This window comes from Acinonyx jubatus, chromosome F2 (assembly GCF_027475565.1).
Source record: "Acinonyx jubatus isolate Ajub_Pintada_27869175 chromosome F2, VMU_Ajub_asm_v1.0, whole genome shotgun sequence".
Taxonomy (NCBI): domain Eukaryota; kingdom Metazoa; phylum Chordata; class Mammalia; order Carnivora; family Felidae; genus Acinonyx; species Acinonyx jubatus.
Window position 1 is genome coordinate 34679539 of NC_069394.1, and position 24630 is coordinate 34704168.

Genomic DNA, 24630 nt, shown 5'->3' on the forward strand with positions numbered 1-24630 from the left:
TCAGACACTTAACTGACTGAACCACCCAGACACTCATCCCACAGAGGCATTTAAAACATTTTTTTCTTAATGTTTTTATTTAATTTTGAGACAGAAAGAGACAGAGCATGAGCAGGGAAGGGGCAGAGAGAGAGGGAGACACAGAATCGGAAGCAGGCTCCAGGCTCTGAGCCATCAGCACAGAGCCCGATGCAGGGCTCGAACCCACGAACTGTGAGATCATGACCTGAGCCGAACGCTCAACCGACTGAGCCACCCAGGCACCCCCACAGAGGCATTTCAAAATTGCTACCAAGAGACCACCTCCCTTGGAGTCTTTTCCTCTCAGACATCACTGCCCCCCCCTTACCCTTGTCACCGCCCCTGCTGCTGCCACCACCGCCACCATCTGCAAGACAGCCTAACCTGCCTTTTGCGAAATTAGACCTCTCAGAGCACAACTTGCCTGAATTGGGCCAGCGAGCTGCTGTGAGTGTGGTGCATGTCCTTGGACACATGCCTAAGGCCCTTGCCCTTTACCCCACTGATAAGATATAGAAAGAGCAGTAATAAAAGCTGGATATTATAACCAGGCCAAGGCACTCCCCACTGGGCCTGTGTCCTGCTTGGAGGGACCGGAGAAGAATTAGTTATGCAGCACCCGCAGCGGGGGGCCCCGGGCAGGTTGAAGGGTTTACCTTGGAGCGCTCCTGTGTGTGTTTCCTATGAATTTCCCTGCTCTCACTGCTCTAGCCCATTCCAAAATAGATACAAAGATTGTGCACAGCCTGAGACCTGAGTGAGTGTTGCCAGCTTGCGAGGGAGCTTCTTAGCTCTCAAAGCATGGTTCAGACTAGGGCTGTGGGAAAAGAGAGGAAACAGGGAGGGAAGGGAAGGGATGGAGTGGGTGATGCTCTTGAGACAGCGCAGGTAAGAAGGACCACTGCCTCCAGGCAAGTGGAAAGAAGGAGATGGTCTCAGAGATGAACTAACTGCCCTCGATTGTGGTTCCCTCAAGGATCCGTTGTGACTGGACAATTCTAATACTCAGGTTAATGCTAGCTGCTGCTATCCATCAACTGAAGAATTTTCAGTGAACACGACGAAGGTTTATTTCTGGCTCCTGTGACTGTTCCTTGCTGGTCATTTCGAACAGGGGCAGCGTTGCCGGGACAGACACCCGTGTCTGCTGGCTACAGGGAGCTTTGGCCACAGAGTGTAGGAGGCCTTTGGAAGGAAGGAACGAGGAGGACGAGACTGAAAAGCTGTCATCTAATCCTTCCAGAAAGCCCTGTATGGTATATACCATGCCTCCCCTCGGACTCTTAATTCTCCTGGGTGGAGTGAACACAGACATTGGTTGGTATTCAAATCCCAGGTCTGTCATTTGCTGGCTGTGCCACTGTGGGCAATTTACTCAATCTCTCTGAACCTTGGCTCCCTCATTTGAGAAACAAGATGCTGACACCTCATGTGGTGGTTGTGGGGATGAAATGACATTTAGAACACTTACGTCAATCTGTGTTCTTTCTCTCAGCAGGGCCCCTTGACTGGTTCTTGAATGGCTCTTGCTGCTTAAAGGAATCCAGAGAAATGGGGTTAGTGTGACTGCCATCTGGGAAAAAATAAAGCAGAATTTCCTGCCTCTCTCCTCAGCCCCAAATAAAGCCAGGATTTCTTTCATTATCTGGGAGTGAGATGCCTTTCTGAGCAGGATTCAAAATACGGAAACTGTGAAGGAAAGAAATGGCCAGTATGACTACATAAAGATAAGAAAAAATATCTTCCAGGGGAATAAAATAGACATAGTGAAAGAGAGGTGGCAAATTGTGGAAACATTTGTGACCATATCCTGAAGAACTAATTTCCTTAATAAATAAATAGTTCCTATAAATCCATAAGAAAAAAGCTAACAACCAAATGGAAATGATAAAAGGCTACAAACAGTTCCCAGAGAAGAAATGCAAATGGCTTTTAAAAGTTGAAAAGGTGCCCAACCTCACTTTTAATAATAAAAATGTAAAGTAAAACTACAATGAGATGCCAACTTAAAACCTTTCAGGGGTGCCTGGGTAGCTCCGTTAAGCGTCTGGCTCCTGATTTCAGCTCAGGTCATGATCTGACGATTTGTGAGTTTGAGCCCCACGTCAGGCTCTGCACTGACAGCATGGAGCCTGCTTGGGATTCTCTCTCTCTCCCTCTCTCTCTGCCCCTCCTGCATGCGCTTTCTCTCTCTCACAAAATAAATAAACTTAAAACGCACACACGCATGCATGCACACACACAAAGCCTTTCAGGTTGGCAAAGATCAAAAAAATTTAGTGAAGGCATAAGGAAAGAGACCTTTACATATATTGCTGATAGAAGTGGAACCTGATTCCCTCTTTTATAGAGACTGAGTTGGTGATTTGGTCAACATTTAAATTTCATATTCGCTTTGATTTAGCAATGCTACTTTATGAATTTCATCTTGTAGATACACAAAACTCCTTAAAGATCGGAAGCAACCTAAATATCCATAAATAGAAAAGTTAATTAGAGTGTGATAATGGCATATAAGTGAGTACAGAGTTAACCCTGTATGTGATAATATGCAGATTTTTCCCAAAGTGGAAAAAGATGCAAACAGTGTGTATTTGCCGCGTGCCCTCATTCATGTTTTTAAAGAGTAAGTAGTATTATCCTCATTCTACAGGTGAAGAAAGTGAGGCTCGGAGGACTTAGGTAGCTTGCCCGCAGTTATCACATAGTCTGAAGTCAGACAACAGAGTCTGGGCCAGGCCCAGGGCTATCTGATCTCTCTGGTAGTGAAATCCAGGTTTTTCACACCATGCTTTAGGGCCCCTAACCTAGTAACCAAGGGACTTTCCTACCCTGTTTTCTACTTCTTCCCTTCATATAGTTCCACAAACAAAGCTGCACTTTTGTGCATTTCTCCACGCACGTCTCTACTTTCCCACGCATCTCTGTGTCCGTGTTCATGCTGCTTAGAGTCCTGGATGAGCCAGATCAAATGCTCCCTCCTCCGGGAAGCCTTCATTGATTCTCCCAGACAAAATTCATCTTTGCCACTTCTAAAGCCTTGAGCACTTCCTCCCTTTGGGCAATCTTGGAGGGTAGGTTCTGGGGAGAATACAAGAAAGGAAGGGAGGAAAGAACAAATAGTTATCGTGGGCCTGCTCTGTGCCAGGCATGACGCCAGTGCTTACACATGGGTCTTCGCATCTAGTATGTTGCGTATTTATGATTGGGCCATAATGTCACTGAGGGTAGGATCTGGGTCTGATTGACCAAGGGCCTAGCACTCTCCATTCCTTCAATGCAAATAATTTTTAAGATTCCGCTACATGTCAGGTGCTGTGTTTGGTGCTGGGGAAACCAAAATGAATAGGATGAACAGGGCAGAGTGGCAGTGGTCCAGCTGCCTGACTCGTGGGGGAGGCACTAAGTCATATTTGGACATTATCATAAAAGTGGGGGGAAGAGGTTTGTTGGCTGGATGGATGCATGCGTCTGATTGCGTCTGTCTGACGCCTGCCTTCACGTCCGAGCTTGCACGGTCCATTGTGAATCCAGTCCTGTGACTGCCCTTTTCATGCACACGACTGGGGTTACAAAGTTCTCCCTCTCCCACTGTCTAGAACTACACTGTCCCATACTGTGGCCTCTTCCTTCCTCTCACAGCACACAACCACAAGGCCTGAGTGGCTTCCACGCTGGCTCCCCTTGCAGGGCTGGGCCCTCCTGCCATCCCCAGGGCAGGGACCTTCTGGGTGCTGCCCTGAGTCAGGAGAGCTCCTGCGGCTGCCGGTGACCAGGCCTGTTTTCCTGCCTGGGAGCGGGGAGTGGGGCAGAAGAGCCTGGCCTCCCTGGGGCAGGAATCTTCCTCTGTCCCTCCCCTGCACAGCCTGGAGACCTTCTCAGGCTCTCCTCCCAGTGGACGCGTGCCCCGCACCCCTGCTGACCCAGCTCCTCTGCGGTTTCAACCTGACAAGGAGACCAGAGCCAGCCACTAGAGGGGAGTGAAAACCCTCTTTTTAATCCTGAATAAAGTGGGCGAGAAGGACGGCTCCCAGGGTGCTCCCCAGCCCCGCAGAAGCGAAAATAAAACAGACAACATTTAAGAAAGAAATGAAGGCAAACAACATTTTCACATTTTCCATGAATTTCCAGGTAGATATGAATCGAAAGAAATCCCTCAGGAAGTCAAATAAGAAACCTCCCAAAGCAAGATGTTTCGTGTCCACTCATTACTGTGGGATCTGCATTCACAAATTCCCCTAAGAACCCATCTGCAAAGCCCTGACCATCTAACAGCATTGCAGTAGAACACGTTTTTTTTTTTTTTCCTCCAGGAGGTATTTTACAAGAGAAAGACCAATATGTACATTTCTCTCACTCGGTTGTAATTCTGTCTCTTTTATTCTATTTGTCACACGGCTTAAGAACTAAATTTAGAAATGAGATGAAAATTCAATACCTGCCTCAGCTTAGTTCTTGACAATTAGCTGTGTTCTCTCTTTTCTACCTTCCACAGGGAAAGCAGAGTCACTTTGCAGTCAGGCCACAGTTTAGTTTCCACAGACTGATGCCACCTAGTGGCGACACCAAAGCCTGGACAAGGATATCACCTTTCCACCTTTCACCTTTCACCTTTCACCTTTCACCCAGCAAGGTGGGGTTTAATTCTCAATAAAACTCAAAAATTCCCCAAACAGCGTTTCTGTCTTTCAGGTTATAATATGCATTACCATGTATTATTCTTATTTTTATCTCCAATATGTTTGCATATCTTTAGAAAGAAGTAAGTTCCCTTCCTTACGAGGCTGTTCCATTTTTTTCTCGACAGAGAAAACAAAACAGAAAAATTCTTATTGTGTAAATCCGAAGAGCTAGATTGCACCGTGTCACTTTCAAAACAGCCCTGAAAGGTACATGTTACTCTCCCTATTTTGTGGCTGAAGAGATGGAAAGTGTCCTTGGAAGTGTCTCAGTCAATGTCACATAACCATCCCCCCCCATGAAGTCCCGATTTGGAAACGATTGCCTTGTTCTCCCCTCTGATGAATTCCTGGAGGACAGGAAATGTGTTGGGTCGTAGTCTCTGAAACCCTCTGGCGCCTGGCCCCGCGGCTGGCACATCCTAGCCCCTCAGGGCACATGCAGTAAGAATAGGGTATGGAATATATGGAATAAGGGAGTAATAAAAATAATCAACAGGCCCAAAATGGAGTCCCTTGTGCTAACGCCATGTCACCACACTGGGACTTTATACCCAACCTAATTGCAGTTTCAACCCTTCCCAGGAATGTCATCTTAACTGGTCAGTCTGGAATTTCCTGGTTGGCATGGGTAAGGGAATTCACCTAAGAAGACAGGCCTTTTCGTCCCCCAAAGGGAGGTGATATTGCCCGAAATAATTCTTTCTTTTTTTCTTTTTTTTTTTAAATGACTTCCTTGTCTTGCCTTTAAAAACATTTTCCTTTTTGTAGCCCTTTGGAGCTTCTTTCTATTTGCTAGGTGGGATGCTGCCCGATTCATGAATGATTCAGTAAAGCCAATCATTATCTTTAACATTTACTCAGTTGAGTTTTCATTGTTTAATAGGAGAGAGATCCAGAAATCACCAGACCCCTGGGACCTGAGGGATAGATTGTACTTTAGGGAGCTTGCAGGGGTTGGGGGGGGGTGGAATGCATAGTCTGCTGGCCTCTCATTCTTGCCCTTTCCTGGCTGATTCATTTTTCAATCCTCAGCTCCAGCCCAGGCCACAGAGAATGGAGGCCACGAGGTGATGACTGCATGGGGGCAGGGAGTCAGAGAGAAATCCAGGGACATGCCTGGATGTGTCTGGGCACATCTCTGCCAACACCAGCCCTGCTGTACCTGGAGCCATGGGGGTTTCTTTCTTCTTCTTTTTTAATGTTTAATTATTGAGAGAGAGAGAGAGTGAGAGAGTGGCAGAGAGAGAGGGAGAGAGAGAGAATCCCAAGCAGGCTCTGTGCTGTCAGCAACAGAGCCTGATGTGGCGCTCTGTCTCACAAACTGTGAGACAATGATCTGAGCCGCAATCATGAGTCAGACACTCAACTGACTGAGTCACCCAGGCATCCGCCATGGGGGTTTCTTCTTATCTTCAGCCAAGACTGAGGTGGTTTACTGAGGACCTACTTTGTGCCTCTGATTCTTATTTAGTGCTCTCAAAGCATAGCAGGGCCATATCCTTGCTACCATAAGAAAAAGAAGCCTCAGAGAAACTAGTTACTTGTCCAAGGAATAAAACAAACAAACAAACCTTCTTTACCCTCCTATGTATACATATTTCCCAATTTAAATGTGCTTTTAAAAAGTGAATGTATGGCAAGGACATGGAGAAAATGTGGATGCTCTGAGGAGAAATTTTACTGTGAACTGTGGCTGAAGGGGGCAGGGGTGGACAAAGGGTTTAGGTTGCTTGGTTAAAGAAGATGTGTATGTTGGTGTGTGGCTGGGGAGGATCTAACAGGCAGAAAGGAACCGATGATATCAGAGAAGGAGGGAAGGTTTGGGGCTGCAACCTTGGCAGTCAGAGGAGACAGGACCAAGGTCCCTGGGAAGGTCCGATGGCAGGGGCTACTGCATCCACTTTGCTCCCAGCTTATGGCGCCAGCTAGACTCAGTGCAGGGAGGAAACCATTTATTCTTTCCCCATCTCTAGGGGTGTTATACCCACAGTGGGTACCTTCTCCAGCCTTCTGCTGGTGAGCAGCACAGGCATCACCCGCCAGACATGGAGAACTTAGGCTCACCTCACCTGTTGAATCAGAATCCACATGTTAACAAGAGGCCCAGGTGATGTGATCAGCAGTCCAGTTTAAGGAGCTCTGGCTTACATCTCCCTCAGCCCCCCAACCTCCAGCAGCATCCCTCTTTGCTGGGTCACCTTCCCCTCCAGACAGATCCTTCACCAGTGTCCCTTTTCAGGCCTCCAAGTGTAGCCCCCTTCCACCCATTTACACCTGGCCCCTGGAAACATGTGTAGGAGGAGGGGGGGAACCTTTTTCCTCTGCCCCTCTTAGGTTCTTTGGCTAGGGCCCCACCAATTAGACTGACAAAAGATAGAACAATAAGAGAAAACAAACAGAAGTGTATTAACATGTACATTTGCATGGGGAGCATTCAGCCATGAGTAACGCAAAGGGGTGGTTAGAACTTGGGCTTATATAGCATGACAAAAGAACAAGAAAGTTGTAGAGAAGTGATAAGACAAAGGAAAAAAAACTCTGAGCTCCTCAGGCTGGCAGATTGTGGGAAAGCAAATATATGGGGAAACGAATGGATAAGGGCTACTTTTAGCAAGGTTTTGGCGCTTGTAAGAGTCTAGAATTGACTCCAGTGATAAACTTCTGTCCTTCCTGGTAGAGAGGGTGGGGGTATACCTTTACAAACGTCCTGCTTTTAGGCAAATAGGGGGAAGGCAGAGACCTTTTCTTGTATCTGCTTCTTCTCGGTTGCCTTTAGCTCAAAATAATCCTTATATCAAAGTGGAAGGTTGGGGGTGTCCTTTTCTGCTACTCTTCACCTGCTCGCCTGGTAATCTCCCATAACTGACTCCCCACCCCAACACCTGCTTGAGATGGTACTTAAAAGTGATGGCTTCAGGCATTTTGGAGAGTTATACCTCCTTTTCCTGGATCTGTCCCGTGTATACCAGAGGTATATCAGTTATTAAACTTTTGTTTGTTTTCTTCATGTTACTCTGTCTTATGTCAATTTAATTGTTAGACCAGCCAAAGAATTTAGAAGGGAAGAAAGGAAAACTTTTCTGCTCCTACAGTGTCCTGTTGTCTTCCGATATTAGGATGTTCCTTTCCTCCAGGTATAGGGAGGCCACCTCTCACAGGAGGGTTTTATGACCCACAGAGAAGGGCAGGGAAAGGTCAAAGTGAACATCCTGCTTCTGTTGTTTTCTCAAACTCCTCCAGTTTAAAATATTCAATATGCTGTTTAAAAAAATTTTTGAAACATTTATTTATTTATTTATTTATTTATTTATTTATTTAAGAGAGACAGAGAGATAGAGCACAAGCGGGGGAGGGGCAGAGAGAAGAAGAAGACACTGAATCGGAAGCAGGCTCCAGGCTCCAAGCTGTCAGCACAGAGCCCGACGTGGGGCTCGAACTCACGAACCTTGAGATCATGACCTGAGCCAAAGTCCTAACCTGAACCCCCTGAGCCACCCAGGCGCCCCATATTCAATATGCTGTTGTAAACAGTTAACCTTAAGAATAAAAATGCCGGGGCGCCTGGGTGGCTAAGTCGGTTGAGCGTCCGACTTCAGCTCAGGTCACGATCTCGCGGTCTGTGAGTTCGAGCCCCGCGTCGGGATCTGGGCCGATGGCTCGCAGCCTGGAGCCTGCTTCCGATTCTGTGTCTCCCTCTCTCTCTACCCCTCCCCCATTCATGCTCTGTCTCTCTCTGTCTCAAAAATAAATAAACATTAAAAAAAAGAAATTTTCAAAAAAGAATAAAAATGCCAGTTATGTTACCAGCAAAAATGAGTTTAGTCGGGAATAGCAGAGAGCTGCAATCCAGGACAAGCAAGCTAAGGCAAAACCACGGCAAGTGCAGGGAACAAAGGAGATGAAGGCTCTGTGATGGAGGAAAGGAGAAATTGGCAAGGCTGGTGTAAACAAAGTCCACTGGAGTAAAATGGGAATTTGATGTACTGTGGCTTTTTGTTGTGACAGTGTCTCATTGGCTGGGCTATTGCTGGGGAGGAGGAAAGCCTTCCTTCCTCTTGCGGGAGAGTAAAGTGGTGTCCAGATGGTCATGGCCTTCTGTAGGGTCTGTGATGACAAGTGAGGAGTGATGGGGTGTGAGAGCTCCCCCTGCTGGCTGCCCTACTCTATTGTAAATGAGGTTTCCTTTTATTAATTTTCACACACACACACACAAATTCAACTGGGTAAATCGAAAGATCTAATTGGCTGTATTCTACAGTTTATGAATTGGGGAGCATCCCCATCTAGCAAACAGAAAGGAGCTCTGAAGAGCTGTACCAGATGGAAGGTTTTTTTTAAGGCAGAGGTGAGGTGGGGCAAAGACCTCGGTGTAAACAACAACAAAAGGATTCTTTTGGGCCAGGTCACCTCCCTTCAGCAGACCAAAGGGTCTTATTAGGTAGATGACCTCACTGGTGCTGACCAGGAAATTCCAGACTGACTGGTTAAGATTACATTCCAGGGAAAGGTTGAAACTGTAACTAGGTTAGGAATTAAGCTGTGCTTTGGTGGCATGGGCCTAGCACAAGCGACTCCATTTTGGACCTGTGGTTTTCTTTTTAACAATGCCAAGGTGCTGTATTTTGGGGTAGCATGTCCTGACATCTGTCACTTCCCACACCAGTTGAGGCGAGGTGGATATGTTCCTTTGCTTCCAGTGATGGGGGTTGGGGAGGATGGTAACAGCTCAGCACACTGACATACATCTCTCTTTATGGAAAGCCTCACTAGTGCCTGCTTCCATGCCCAGTGAACCCCCCCAGTCTTCTTGGAGATGCTTGGAGGGGGGTCATGGACAGAGAGACAGTTTCACAGTCTCTTAGAAAGTCTCACCTAGGCATTTGTATTTGTTATCTATTGCTGTGTTCCAAGTTGCCCCAAATTTTAGCATTTAAAACAACAAGTACTTATTATCTCACAGTTTCTGTGTGTTAAGGATTGAGCTGCGTGGCTCCAGAATTCATAGGTTGAAACTCTAACCCCTAGTGCTTTAGAACGTGATTAGATCTTTAAAGGTCGTGCCTTTAAAGAGGTAGTTAAGATTAAATGAGGTCATAAGGTGGGCCACGATCCAATATGACCAGTGTCCTTGTAAGAAGTGGGATAGGTACCAGGGGTTGTTGCCTACAGAGGAAAGGCCCTGTGAGGACACAGGGAGAAGGTGGCCATCTGCAAGCCAAGGAGGGAGGCCTCAGGAGAAACCGAACCTGCCAACGCTTTGACTTTGACTTCCAGCCTCCAGAGCTGTGAGAAAATAAATGTCTGTTGTTTGAGCCACCCGGTCTGTGGGACTTTGTCATGGCAGCCTCAGCAAACTGATACACTGTGAGTCAGCAAAGCACAGCTCAGCTGGGGGCCTTAGGCTTAGGCTCTCTCCCAAGGCTGCAATCAAGATGTCCGTTTCAGGCTGCGGTCATTTCAAGGCTTGACTGGGAGCATCCACTTTCAAGCTCATTTTCATGGCTGCTGGCAGGCCTCCGGTCCTCACTGACTTGGCCAGAGATGTGAGTTCTTTGCCAGGTGGGCCTCCTCATAGGGCAGTTCAGAACACGGCAGCTGGATTAACTCAGAATGAGCAAGGGAGCCCAACAGAAGCCATAGTCTTTTAATAACTAATCACATAAGGACATGTGCCACTTTTACAGTATTCTGTTTATTAGGAGTGAATCTCCAGGCCTAGGTCACCCTCGAGAGGAGGCAACGAGGCAAATGCACGAATACTAGGAGACGAGGACCATGGGGAGCTATCTTAGGGGCTGCTTTCCATTATCAACTGGCACTCTACTTCGGGATTGAGGGGTACTTAGCACCTGTGGCACTGTTTTCTGTCTTTGTCTTCAGTCAAGATGTAGACAACAAAGAAAGGACCATGTGACAGCCCGTTACACCAGTGTCAAGAGAGAAGCGTGGGTGCATACATTTCCTGGTGGATTTGGTAGTAGGAAGATAAGGAAATGTCTGAATGGTTCTATTTTTCAGAGAAGTATGAAGTATGGTCATTAGCTGGAACTGAGGCTATGGAAGGCAGACAAACTTGGCTATTGGTACAGCAAAGACTCATGCTCCCTCACCTTCCCCTTCTATATTATAGAGTAGACAAGCTAGGAACTACACGTCCCAGACTCCCCCACATCCAGATGGGGCCATGTGACTAGTTGCCAATTGACTATAAGTTTGTGGCATTTTCTGGCTAAGGAAGTTACGCATTTCCCCGTTTTCCCTCTCATATACACAAGCTGTTGGGTGGGTATGGAGATCTTTAAGGCTGTAGGAGAAAGGAGCCACAAGATGAAAGGCACCTGGGTTTCTGAAAGCCATCTTTCAACCAAAGAAAACCTGTCTCAGACTTGTCCGCAGGACACCGGACAAGGGTGACCCACTCAGATGTCTCCATAGCCAGAAATGGGCCGAGGAAGAGCAGAGCTACGGGCCAAAGGACTTCTTGACCCTGTATGCCCCAGGACCCGAGTACAACCGTAAGAGAAGAGTGCCCCCCAAAATGACTGAAAATGACTTCCTAGTACCCACATGAAAAATTATATGAAATTGCAGTGACTTGTGCTCCATCAATACGGGTGTGCCAGAAACATCACACGTTTTTACTTTGTTAAATTAAATTTAGTTTCTAAGCCTCCACCCTGCCAAAGTGGTGGAAGGTCAGTTGCAGGCGTTATTGGTGCTCCAACCCTCTCCCCAATGTCGCAGAGCGTGCGGGAGGCCAGCGTGGTGTCCCCAAACAAGGCAAGGCCTATGGTCTTTGATTCAGCGCTGATATTCGTAAAGGGAGTACCCAAAGTCCTCAGTAGCCCTGCTGTGTTCTCTGGGCACAGTTCTAAGAATAGGACCAGGTCCGTTAACTACCTAGGAAGGCACCAACCTCAGGAATCTTGCCGCATCTTCAAATTTCCTGTCATTATTACACGTCTTTGTCCTCTGCTTTCCACGGTCCTTGATCTTGTCATCACAAAAAACAAGCTGAGTGAAAGTTTCAGGCAAGTCCTAGAAAAAATTTAAATAGGGGTGCCACCACTCCCTGAATGATGTCATGACCGTAGTCCAAGCATAGACATTAGGCCAGTTCACAAACATTTGTGGACAAAACTGAGTTTGCCAGTGGTGGCTACGAGAATGCATCACTCATATGCAACTGCGGGTAGTGCAACTGACCAAAGGCCTCAGCCGCCCGCTGCAAAATCTTTCACATTTCACGCCAAGGCCACGCCTCCCCACCATGTTTCCCATTGCTAGGGGGCGTGCCCATTGCTAGAGGGCGTGGCCTCCTCTGCCTTGAGACTGCTTGGGAACTCCCTGACAGCCATATCAGTCCTTTAGATTGCAAGGCAATGTAAGTCAATTCTCCCCCCCAGAGTGCCTTCCCCCTTTCCATTGCTCAGTGCCAGACCCACATTATGGTTCAAAGCCAGGCTCCCCCACTCTCTTCTGGCTCCCTCCAAGTTTGCTCTCTCCGATGCCTCCCCTAATAAATTTCTCCTATCTTTTATCATCTCACATCTGCTCCTGGGAGGACTCAGACGAACCTGTTCTCCCCATTCGGTACGCTCACTTTCCTTTTTATAAGTATGTCATGTATTTAGATAGCAAATATCAGTTAAATGTACTTCCTCATTTGAACTGTGAAATGCAACATATAAGGACAAATGTTTTAAGTATAACTGTTAAGACTTCTTCCGACCTTCAAGAGTTAAGTCGTTTCAACTGCACTTGAACATTGATTTTTGCTGAATTTGGCAACTGCTACTATTCATTCTGAGCTTTAAAATCTCAACTGGCTGTTGAGTTCCCTCATGACCTTTAACTCTCCCTAGAAACTCTGAACTACTTAAAAACAAAAGTCGATGGCATTGAAAATACATAAAAGCAATGCAACATCATTCAGAGTAGTGTCGAAGAGACAGGAAGGGGGTTTCTTATAATGCCACCCATCCAAACACAATAGCTGCCATTTTAGGGGTCCGTGTCTCCCCTACTACCCTCCCTTCTCTCCAGAGCCTCCTCCTGTCTAGACGGTTGTTCACCGAACTGCCTGTGTTCAGCATGAACCTCAGGTTCTTAGACCTGGAGGCACATCAGAATCATCTCTGGAGCTTTTAAAAATGGCCAGGGCCCAGGCCTGAGCTGGATCTCATTAACCTGAATCTATTCTTCTTCCATTTGGGGGTCCGGGTGCAGAATTGAATTGGTCAGACTTTACCATATATACCACTTTACGAGCACTGAGTTATTCAAAGAGTCCTGCTTTTTATTTTCTTTGACCTCTTGGTCCCTGATCCCTACTCTCACCCGAGGCACCCCATGGACTTTATATACGTTCTTAAGTACGCATCTGTGTTTGCAAATGGATCATGTTCTGAGTCTTTGTGTTTTTAACGTACATTCATAAATTGTATGCTTTCTTACCTTTTGCTCTCAATACTGTGTTTTGAGGTTCTGTGCTGATGGACGTATGAATGTCTATTCATGGCTTCTCATTTCTTCACGGTATCCCTTGCACTTGACTGTCCGTCGCCTAGGGATGGATGCCTGTGTTGCCTTCAGCTAGCCTCTGGCCCCAGCAGTTCTGCAGCGAGTGTCCTCACGCACGTCCCCTCGTGAGCCTGGGTGAGAACTCCCCTTGGGAGGAGTGTTCTAAGCATCTGTGACTGATTCTGATCTCATGCACAGCCAGGGGTGAGGACCACTGCCATTCCTCAACAAACTTTGTGATCTTTGAAGGCCTTCTTCACACATCTCTTCTATGGGACTGACTCCTCCCTAGCTGAAATCTGAGATACTTTGGCTACTTCGTTTTTACCCCATAAAAATCTTCCTTTGGGAACTCAGAATACTAAAGTAAAAATGACGGGTCATATCTTAAATGTGACCCTGTGTTTATTTCCTATTGTTGCTCTAACAAAGTACCACAATCTCGGTGGTTTAAAACAACACAAATTTATCTGCTTACAATTCTGGAGGTCAGAAGTCCTAAAATTAAGACGTCCGCAGGACTGTGTTCTCTCTGCAGACTTTGGGGGAGAATTCATTTCCTTGCCTTTTCCACTTCTCAGAGGCCACCTGCATTCCTTGGCTCGTGGCCCCTTGGCTTGCATCACTACAACCTTTGCTCTGTCCTACTCTGGATGGGACCCTCCTGCCTCCTTTTTCGAGGGACCCTTGTGATTACATTGGGCTCATCTGGATAACCCAGGATACTCTCCCCATTTCAAAATATTTACTCACACTTGCAAATATGACTTAAAACATGTAAAGTAACATATCCACAGGTTCCAGGGATTAATACCAGGTGTCTTGGGTGGGTGGGAAAACCACTCTGCCTACTACGTGACCATAGACTTTCCCATTTAAACGTCATTAAATTTCTTAAAATGTAACACACGCTTGTTCTGTGTTACAAACAATACAGAGCTGCATAAGGAAAAAGATGATGGCTTGGCCCACCCTTTTCCTGATAATTCCTGTGGGGAAACAGCCTTGCGTCCACACCTAACCTCACACATGCAGATCTGCATGTTGTGCTGCGTGGTACAGAACCAGGACCATAAACATTAACCTGCAACGTTTTCCTCTTCATGTGTCATGGAATATCTCCAGGCCAACCCAGAGGGACCTCACCCATCATTTCTTTTAACTAGCCAAATAAATATTCCACAGGATGGGTAGACTAACTGATTCAGCTATTCTCTCGTTGGGAGATATTCAGATGGTGTTCTGATAGCCCCACCTTCAAACCCAGCTTCAAAATGTGCCCTTTTGTTTGTTTGCACCACTGCTCTTATTTCCGGAAGATTCCCCAAAGTAGAATGGGGCCTCCAAAGATAAGCACATTCTTAGGGGACAATGTCAGGTTATTTTCCCAAAGTTTTAGTCATTTACACTTTTACCATCAAGAAATGAGTGTGTCCACTTTCCTGCAAAACTGCCTCTCAGCCACAGTTAAATAGTATTGTTCTCTATAGCGTATGCTAATTGGATGTGCGAACGAAGAGTGTGCCATTGTTATTTTGATTCATATTTCCACGAAGACCACAGGCGTCATGGGGTTTTTTCCGTGTTTATTGACTACTTGCATTTTCTCTTCCACAAATTGCCTGCTTATATTCTTGCTTATCGTTTAAAAATTTTTTTTATTTTATTATTTTTGAACGCATTTTGTATTTAAGAAGAGTTTTAGATTTACAGAAAAAAATTGTGAAGCTCGGGTAGAGTCCAAACCCATTTCCCTACTAATAACATCTTAGGTTACTATGGTACATTTGTTACAGTGAATGAACGAATATCGATACATCTTTATTAAAGTGAATACTTTATCCAGATTTCCTTAGTTTTTACCTCATGTACTTTTTCTGTTCCAGAATGCCACTTTACGGTTGGTTGCTGTATCTCCTCAGGCTCCCCTCGGCTTTGACAGCTTCTCAGACTTGCCTTGTTTTTGATGACCTTGACAATTTTGGGGAGTACTGGTCAGGCATTGTTTTTTCAGAATGTCCCTGTACTGAGATTTGCCTGAGCCTTTTCTCGTGACGAGACGGGTGTTAGAGCACATACCATCAACGTGACCCATCACTGTTGGTGTTGACTTTGATCACCTGGCTGAGGTTGTATTTGTCAGATTTCTCCGCTCCAGTTAATCTTCCTTCCTGCCTTTTCCGTGCTGTATACTCTTTGGAAGGAGGTCATGTAGACACCTCACACCTAAGGAGTAGGGAGTTATGCTCTGCCTCTTTGAGGACAGAGTCTTTGTGAATAATTTGGAATTCTTCTGCGGGAGAGATTTGTTTCCTCTTCCTTATTTAATTACTTAAGCATTCATTTCTATCCATGTAGATGCACGGATATTTACTTTACACTTTGGGCTTAATGCAATACTACTTTAGATATTCTGGTTGTTCCAGCTTTGACCACTGGGACCTCTTTCGGTTGGCTCCCATGTCCCTTCGACATACCCCCACCAATGTGATTTTGGTTGCTTTGTTTTTATGAGTACTTCCTTGCTTTGTGCCACTACAGGATCCTCCAGGTTCCTCTTGTATATTCCTTCCCTTATCCTAGAATCAGCTATTTCTCCAAGCAGTCTTGGTTTCTTTATTGGAGAATGGTTTTACAAACCAAGGCCTGGGCATAAGATATGCCCATTGCTAGTTGAGTGTTGCTGCTTCTACGTCCTCTCAGCTGGCAAAGCAAGGAAATATATGTGCGCCATAGAAACGAATGTTTATACACATATCTATAAGTATTTCCATATGAACATGGGTTCATTCCTATGTCTGCAACTCTAGTCCATGGCCACTCCAACAGTGAGAAGCCTGGCTCCCGCCATCCCCCAATATTTACTTAACTGTTCATTTCCAGCAGACAGGTCTCACTGTATCAGAATTGTTAACCTCCATCCCCTGATGGGAAACTTCATCAACAAGAGTAAAGTTTTATGTACAGTTCTTTTTGCCTTCAGTCTTATAATTCCACTCATTTCCAAAGCTACTCAGGTCACCACCTTCTTCTCCCACTTACTTCAGTAAGATGTTTTAATACATTTATAATACAGATTATTTTGCCACGGTCTATGCTCTATCCTGGTATGCCTTGACCTCCTAAATGGTTTTTTAAAATTTGTATATACTGGTTCACTCTTTGTGCTTTAAAATTCTGTGGGTTTTAACAAATTATGTAGTGTCCTGTGCCTGTAGTGTCAGTATCATACAGAAGAGCCAGGCTTCTCACTGTTGGAGTGGCCATGGACTAGAGTTGCAGACATAGGAATGAACTCGTGTTCATATGGAAATGCTTATCGATATGTGTATAAACATTAGTTTCTATGGCGCACATACATTTCCTTGCTTTGCCAGCTGAGAGGACGTAGAAGCAGCAACACTCAACTAGCAATGGGCTTATCTTATGCTCAGGCCTTGGTTTGTTGAAGTCCCTTGCGTCATTTATCCAAGCCTCCACCCCCTCCTGCCAAACCCCCAGCGATCACCGTTTCTACTGTCTCTTTTAGTTTGGCTTTCCCAGATCTCCTATCACTGGAATCATACAGTAGATAGGCACTCATTGAGAAAATGTAGTTAAGTTTTACCTGTGTCTTTTTGTGACTTGATACTTTAAAAAATGTTACCACCCTATTCTGTGGATGTACCACAGTTTATTTATCCACTCAGTGTCCTATTGAAGGACATCTTTGCTGTTTCCAGTCTGGGGAGATTATGAATAAAGCTGCCATGAGCCTTCTTCTTGCCCATTTTTAAGTTGCTTGTCTTCTGTTTTCCACATTGTCCATTAAGGATATATGCTTTGTCAAGTTACAACTATTTTTCTCTAGTCTATTATTTTTCTTTTGACTTGATTTTTGCCTCAGTATTGTAAAATGTAATTGACTACATCTGTATTTTCTGTTATGGCTACTGGGTATCCCATCTTTTGTTTGTTTGTTTCTTCGTTTTTGAGGTATTGTCAGATTATAAATATATTTTTAAAACTTACAGTTGACATACAATATTATATCCGTTTATGCATTATGAAAAGCTCACCATGGGTGTAGTCACCATCTGTCACCTTACAAAGTTATTACAATACTGTTGACTATACTCTCTATGCTGGACTGTCCACCCCATGACTTACTTATTTTATAACTGGAAGTCTGCAGCTCTCAATCTCTTTCACCTGTTTGGCCCATTTCCCCCTACCTCTCTCACCTCTGGCAACTACCAGTTTGTTCTCTGTATTTATTCATCTGTTTCTATTTTGTTTTGGTTGTTCATTTGTTTTGTTTTTTAGAGTCCACATATAAGTGAAATCATATGGTATTTGTCTTCCTCTGACTTATTTCACTTAGCATAACACCCTCTAGTTCCATCCATGTGGTCGCAAATGGCAAGATCTCATTCTTTTTGATTGCTGAGTAATACTCCGTTGTATATATATACCACATCTTCTTTATCCAATCATCTGTCGATGGGCACTTGGATTGCTTCTATATCTTGGCTATTGTAAATAATGCTGCAATAAACATAGGGGTGCAGGTATCTTTTCAAATTAGTGTTTTCATTTTTTTTGGGTAAATACCTAGAAGTGAAGTTGCTGGATCGCACTATATTTCAACTTTTAATCTTTTGAGGAAATTCTGTACTGTTTTTCACCGTCGCCGTACCAATTACATTCTCACCAACAGTGTGCAAGGCTTCCCCTTTCTCCATATCCTTGCCAACACATATTTCTTGTTTTTTTGACACTAGCCATCCTTACAGGTGTGAAGTGTTATCTCATTGTGGTTTTGATTTTTATTTGCCTGATTAGCAATGCTGAGCATCTTTTCGTGTGTCTGTTGGCCATTGGCATGTCTTCTCTGGGAAAAGGTCTGTTCAGTTCCTCTGCCCGGGTGGTTTTTTTTTTTGGAAGGGGGTGTTGAGTTGTATAAGCTCTTTATCTGTTTTGGATATTAATTCCTTATTGGATATATCATTTGCAAATATCTTCTCTCATTCAGTAGGTTGACTTGTCGTTTTGTTGATGGTTTCCTTCACTGTGCACTGGGAACCCCATCTTGCTCTGATGGTTTTCCTCCTCCCAAGGTTAAAAAACATCCTCCTGAATTTCTCTTCTGTTACATATTATGGAAGAGTGTACAGGTTTAAGCAAAAGGGGTAGAAATGCTGAAGGATAACAGAGGATCTGGGGACAGTGACTGTGGAGCTGAGAAGCATTTTGCCCCTGAATTTTGAGTGGTCTACCATGTGGGCTTTCTAGGACCTGCTCTCAGCGAGAGTTTTCATGGGGTCTCTTCAGACACTGTAGTTCTAGGAGCAAGGAGCTATGTGGCCACCTTTGGAGAATCAAAACCAGACCTCAGGGTTGTTTCTCTGAGCTTGTCCATCCCATTCCTGTATCCCTTTATTTGTATGCTTTATATTTGTCTCCCACCTAGACTATGAGCTCCATAAAGTGGAGATCCAGGTCTGGCCTGTTGATCCCTGATCCTTTAATGCCTGGCATGAGGCCCTGTCTAGCAGGAAGGCAGGTAAGGAGGAAAGATAAAAGGAAAGAGCCTTGGCTTTTTTCCATTAACCCTGAAGTTTCATATTAAGGTCTTCTCTGTTTTGTTGTTACCCCTCAGTGGCTAACCTCATCAAAGCACATCACCAGGGCTCCCTCACCTTCCACTGTGGTTGGTCAATGGGATGCACTCTCAGGGAGGAAAGAGTGGGCGAGAGTATCTATTCCTCTCACTCCCCACCTGCTGGGCAGTCCTTCTGGCGGCAGGTGCGCCCTTCTATAGCCACACCCTTCAAGCAGCTCCTCGCCCAGGGTCCCAGATGTCATCTGGACACCGGTGATCCCATTTCTTCCCCTGCCTCTGCAGGTCAGGTTGAGAGCAGCTTCTCTCTGTTGGTAGTTACCGTGGGCATCAACATCCCTTATTACTTAAGGCTTTAAAAAATTCCAGCTGAGTGTAGGCTCAGTTTCCTGCCTGGACTCTGACAGATCCCTAAAGGGCAGAAAATAGGGAAAGAAGCAAAAGAGCTTGGAAAGATAAGGGGGCTCCTCAGAAGAGCTCACACAGACCCAGGAGGAGCAATTCATTTGTCCACTGAGGGAGTGAGGACTTAGAAAGGGCGTGTGTGAGGCCTGCCACCCCACGGGCCACCTGAGTCACCCCAGCTGCCCTGTGGCTAGTGGAGCTGTCCTCTGTGTGTCCCTCAGGGCTTGGTTCTGTCTGAATAGGAATCCTTGATAAGGTGTAATTATAACTTTCCACTTTATGTGTCTCCCACGCTGGACTGAAAACTCATCAAAGGCAAAGATTTGGGTGTGGGCCATTTCTGCATCCTGCTTGCTTCTCTCAGGCTGCTGGGCACAGAGCGCGTCTTTGTGAGGGTTCACGTGAAGAAGGAACGAAGGCTTCTCCCACAGCTGAACCCCATGGGCCCACTCTTCCAGAACCCACCCCTTCGTAGGAGGTGGATCCGCCTCAGAAGGCCCTGGCCAGGTCCTGAAGGCTAAAAATATTGGATCCTGATAATACCGGAAGGTGACTAAGCTGCTGACTCAAGAAAACCAACTTCCTCTTCCAAAATAGTTGCCTACTCTATCATCGAGTTGTTTTGCCCAGATACATGCTGGTCTCAGGCATTCCTGCCTCCTTTGAAAGCTTCTTCAAGGGCTGCCAGTTTGGCTCAAACACCTTTTTTGCTACTGTGCCTTTTCACTCTGTTGCTGTTATCTGAATAACCTGTCCCAGCCCCTTAACACCTCAGTCAGCAGACCCCGACTCCCACACGGGCAATACGCCTGGACCACAATATTCCATCCCCAAACCAGGACTCGGTCACCGGGCTGTCCCGGAAAATCTGGGATACAGACTATATTTATATAATTTATAGAAACTATATTTATAGAAACAACAGTAAGCCTTGATCCATTTTCAATCTAAATGGTTTTAATAACCACAAACATATGGGAAAGAAACTAGTGAACAAAACTTATTTGTGTTTGACCCTAGTAGTTATTTTCACAGGCATGGTGACTGTATTCCTATAATCTTTTAATGCAGTATTAATTTCAAATGTTCCATGAGTAAAAATATTTTTAAATGTTGAATATTATGTTTTAATATTGCTGTATTGCTTTCAATAAAAGCAATTGTTTACACATATGATGACATTTTGTATACCGCTGTTTAAGATTTTTCACCTGAAATCACTGACCAGGTGACCACATCAGCTAAGCTCAACCCTGCAGTCATCCCATCCCAGGTGCCAGAGAGTGAGTGAAGAAGCCTCCAGAAGATTCCTGCCATGCTCTGTCTGAATTTCTTACCTATGAATTTATGAGTGTAAAAAATAAATTGACAAACCAGGGTAAAACTCTTTTCAGATCATTTTCTTTAGTGTGTGAAAATGAAGAGAAGGGGTATCTTCCCCCAGAACCTTCCAGGCTAGTAATTCCAGATACTCTAATGCTTGGTGGTCCCAGTTCTACTAAGGGAAGAAGTTATTCCAGCTGTGCAGGGTTATGTGCATGCCTGTAGGGGAGCTCTCTACTATGCAAAGAGAAAGATGACCCTACTGGAAAAGGTTCTAACTGGTAGACCAGTTGCCTCAGGAACAGTGAATTCTGGATTTCCAACATCTCTTCTTGCATCCTGGTTCTAGGAGTCCTCCGTTACTGACACGTTCTCTGAAGCACACCCAAGGCCCTCGAATCATGGGCCCCATCACCTGTCAAAGCCAGGTTTATTGACCTTTGGGTGACTAAAAGTGGTACCAGAACTTGGGAGTGGTTAGGGAGAAGAGTACTTAAAATTGTCAAATTTTAGCCATTCATCAAGATCCAGTGGCCTAAGCAGTGATGTAGTTAGTTTTTGTTTTATAATTTTAGAAACAGCCCCCAGTACTTCCTGTACAGCTCCAGACTGGAAAGAAGTGCTTCTGGGTCAGCGTGGAAAGCAGGTGCTCCCTGAGGGCAACTTCTGAGTTCATCTTCTACCCGTGATCACAAATCATGCAACTCCTCCGAGAGTCTGTTGAGAATGCTACGGTACATGCCCACAACCCTACAAACTTCACTTGATTTCATCTAGGTCACCCAGCAAGACCCTCCCTCCCTTACTTTTCTTACAAACCCACAGTTTCTTCTGGCTCGGGTATCAATTTCCCCTTAACTTTCAGCATAATGTCCTCAGCCGGAAGGCTTTATCGGAGTGTCCCAACCTCTTCCAGTGTGTGACACTCCTAGGTTTGTATGGGAGAGAGGGAGACAGAGAAAGAGAAACAGACACAGAGAGAGACAGAGACAGAAGGAATTTTTGTGCAGGGGAGAGAAGTTGGGATTCCAGATGGTCCAATGGTTGGTGGTCCCCATTCTACTAAGGGCGGAAGTGACTCCCAACAGAGCAGGGTTGTGTGCGTGCCTGTGGGGCCTGTGCGTGTGTGCCTGTTCCATTAGTTCTGGGGACATGAACAATTTGTAAATAAGATGACTTTACAATGACTGAAGAACAGTCAGCTGAAGATCTTTAATGTCACTTTATACAATCCTTTCCTACACAAGTTTTAAAAGAGAACGCCCAGTACATGGGAGCCAGGGGGTATGGATTCCCCTCAATCCTGTCCCTGAGAAGCTTTTTTGGGAGAATACTATTAAACAGCTCCCTAGCTCTAGAATGTATTCGGTGTCCACTAAGAAATGCAACAATCTTCATCTCCAACCTGAGTTCTACAATATTTACCAAGCACGTGTATTAGAAGGTGGTGTATTAATTTGTACGTCCGTTCGCCAGAACGTGCTGGACAGTGAAGTAGCCCAGAGGCTCCCTCATCTTTCAGTTACCCCCTGGCCAGTGTCTCACCTCTGCTCACTCCAGAGTCTCCCCCTTTCCCATCTCCCACCTTGGTGGATGAAGGACGGTGTTTCAGTTAGACTCTGAGCTGCAAGTGTACCAAAGGCCGCAGCAGAGCTATCTAAGCCCCAGCGGCCCGTCTGACCAGTGAAAGACAGTTCTGAGAACAGCAAATGTTCCCTCTTTCTCCTCGCTCGTCTCTGCTTTTTTCCTCATTCTCCGGAGCCTGGTTAGTTCACGGAATGAACCCTGCTTTATGCCTTTCCTCAAGGATGCAGACAAGACCCACACCCAAGCTCTGCCTCCTCTGCCTGGCTTCACCCTCCCCCACCCCTTCCCCTTGAACGGAAGGCACTTAACACCTACACAGCACAATTTAGTTCTTGATTCCACGCTGCCAGGTGTCATGACAATTAGATCACGGGTGTTGGTCTTGTCTTTGCTATGAGAAGCTCCCGGACAGGTACTGCTCATTGATGATCTCTCCTGACACTGTGCTTTGCTCATAGCAGGTACTCACCAGACAAACACTTGCCTTTATATAGAGTCTTCCATCGTGAGGGCGGGCGAGCAGAGTCGGGCTACCAACCCACTACAGGCCGGGCTGTGGGCTGAGGGGTGGCCTCCTGCTTCCCTGAAGCATCCCGCGAGGCACTGATGCCCACAATGCATTCCACGGAAATGCCCAAGACCTGGAAGGCCCCTCTGGCCTCTCCTAGCCCTTGTAAACTCAGTTTTTTGGCACTTCTTCCCCAATTCCTCCACGCTACCCCTCCTTGAACTCAATTTGAGGCATTTGTGAAAGGGGTATTTTCTTCTCCCCATCCCTGCCGCAGAGCACAGTACGGGCATTTAAAATCATAAAGTCTGGCTGGCAGGTGAGATGAATGAATGGACTGCTGGACTAACAGAGGGTGAGTAGGTAAGTGGGGAAATGAAGGAACGTACCACTGCCGAGAGCACCCTGGGTGGCGCCTTCCAGAGGACAGGGATTCCTGTTTGTTTAGGACCCGTGTGGGGATTCCATGGACTCTACGGGTGAAATGTTTTCAAAATCATTTTCAAAAATTTGTGACTGGGAGACAAGAATATTTATAAATCAAATCATGGCAAGACACTTGTTAAGTGTACCTCTACGATTCGGTCCACACAAACATACTTATTTATACCTAGTTCCTGGGTAATCAGTTTTTGAGATGTTCAATGTTTTTTCTTCACCACCTGTATTAGAGGGCCATTACTTCCCTCAATTGAAAGCAAAATAGGTCTGCTATCACCATCAATATTCTTTAACCTTGCACTTGAAGGAAGCTTTCAAAGAAAAAAGGCTGGGAGAGCTTTAAGATCCCATGCAGAGTTTCTTAACCTTAGGTGCATGTTTGAATTACCTGGGGAGGCTTTCTAAAGTCTTGAGGCTCAGGCTGTACCTTAAATCTACTACCTTACAGTCTCTGGAGATGGGACCCAAGCATCAGCTTTTTTTTTTTCTTTTTTAAAAAAGGTCTCTTTTTTCTTTTTTTTAAATCTTTCTTTCTTTTCCTCCCTCCCTCCCTCCCTCCCTCCCTTCCTTCCTTCCTTCCTTCCTTCCTTCCTTCCTTCCTTCCTTCCTTCCTTCCTTCCTTCCTTCCTTCCTTCCTCTGTTTGGCATCCATATTTTTAAAGCTCCCCCAAGAGATTCCCATGTGCGGCCAAAGGCTGAGAACCACTGTTCAACCCACCCACAGCTGAGACCATTGAACGACTCACCGTGCACACGTGAGGGTGTTTGTTGTGTTCCCTGCAGGAGTCCGCTCTGCCACCCGCCCGTGTCTCATTCTGATCCCTCCCCAAGGGCTCCTTCCTCCTTCGCACTTATTTCTGTCTTGGCAATCATGGATGGCTCATGGGCATGTCCATGAGGATCCGATTCAGGTGAATTAGGCTATCATTCTGTGCTAGCTAGCACTTTGGGAAAGCTGTATTTCTCCACTCATGAACTTTGAACTGAACTTCTGTGCCTACAAGAAGTTTCAGGGATTGAGAAGAGCAGATAGTTGAAATAAATCACAGGGAGGTTGCACACCATCCTGAACCCGAGCTGGCCGTTCTCCCCAATCAGTTGTGTTGAGAAACGAAAGCTGCCTGGGGACACCCCACCCTCGGTCCGTGGACACGCTTCCCCTCAGTCCCGCGCCTTGGCACTCCGATCTTTGCCCCAGTTAAACCCCGGCCCATTTCGCGGGCCGAGCCACACTCTGCGGTGCTTCCCACCGCGGCAGCTTTTACAGTGCTTGCCTTCTACCTACCGAGTCTCCGTGTCTGCTTTCCCAGTTTGGTTTGTGGGCTAGGCCATTTCACTGGATCTTTTGGAAAAACAGTGTGGGGATGCCCACCCAGAAACTCTCTCTTCCTGGGATTTGGCGGTACCTGGTGCGGAGGAGGACTCAGAGAGGACAGACCTCCCCAGCTCGTCTCTCGTGCCCCACAGCCAGTCCTACGCCCACCCACCAGGCAGGGTTCCCGCAGCGATTGAACCAAGAGACCTGCACACAGCGCGGG

The 24630-nt window shown here is 45.9% G+C and overlaps 2 long non-coding RNA genes across 3 annotated transcripts in view; one reads left to right on the forward strand and one right to left on the reverse strand.

Annotated features, from left to right (window-relative positions):
* Positions 1–20606, forward strand: part of LOC113600630 (uncharacterized) — a 40686-nt gene extending 20080 nt beyond the window's left edge. For both annotated transcript variants that reach the window (XR_008292593.1, XR_008292594.1), the window contains exons 3-4: positions 18679–18771; positions 20436–20606. This is a non-coding gene — a long non-coding RNA (uncharacterized LOC113600630). The remainder of the gene's footprint in view (positions 1–18678; positions 18772–20435) is intronic.
* Positions 327–11920, reverse strand: LOC113600629 (uncharacterized). The gene is made up of 4 exons (XR_003421714.2): positions 11620–11920; positions 2853–3102; positions 1493–1550; positions 327–1206 (listed from the first exon to the last, which is right to left on the reverse strand). It is a non-coding gene; the product is annotated as an uncharacterized LOC113600629 (long non-coding RNA).
* Positions 20607–24630: the final 4024 nt, after the last annotated feature.